Source organism: Cyprinodon tularosa, unplaced genomic scaffold (assembly GCF_016077235.1).
Source record: "Cyprinodon tularosa strain WSP-4 unplaced genomic scaffold, ASM1607723v1 ctg557, whole genome shotgun sequence".
Classification (NCBI taxonomy): Eukaryota; Metazoa; Chordata; class Actinopteri; order Cyprinodontiformes; family Cyprinodontidae; genus Cyprinodon; species Cyprinodon tularosa.
Genome location: NW_024039293.1, coordinates 354,052 through 354,828, shown reverse-complemented (window position 1 = coordinate 354,828; position 777 = coordinate 354,052).

Below are 777 nucleotides of genomic sequence, written 5' to 3'. Positions count from 1 at the left end.
AAGGCCCTCTGTGTGCAGATTAAAGCTCAGAGACAGTCTTCATGGCCTCTCTTGTATTCGCACTGTTGGGGACATGAACAGCAGTGATGCTAACCACAGTGAACTCTCTGGGCAGACTGGGAATGCTGAAACCAGAGGAAGGACAAATGACCCGGTTCTCCATGTGGAACCACGTCCAAGCAGAGACGGTCCGGATCTGACCAGCTCTGAAACCTTATTTAAACATTTGAAGTAATTTTTCTCAATTTGAACATAAAAAACAAACAAATGAGATGAAAGCTTTAATTAATCTGCATCAGAACTTTACACCAAACATCCATCTACTTCGTTAGAAGTTCAGGCCTGATGAATAAAAGCCTAATCGGATGGACCCTTTAGGATTTCTGCTTCGATCGTTTTAGATCTGAACTTCACGCAGATAAAGAAGCTTTGATGTGAGGAGAGCGACTATGGGAACTCCTTAGGGACATTTCTCCAGGGCCCTCAGCAGTCCCAGTCAGATATTATTATTTCAGGAGACAATCAACAGGTTCAGCAATGACGACACGACTCGGTTTATGAGAATAAAATCCAGTTAAACTTGTTTATTCCTCAAACTGGTGAAGACACTTTAGAAAATAGAGCAAAGCAGGAAAATAAATCCTATCTTTGAATGAACAGACATTAAAGAAAACGATCGACCAATCAGACGCCACGAAACGCCTTAAATGAGATCATGTGACCCTGCAGCTTCTCAGGGTCTCAGCAGGTTGGAACAGTCTTAGTTTTTAATGAACC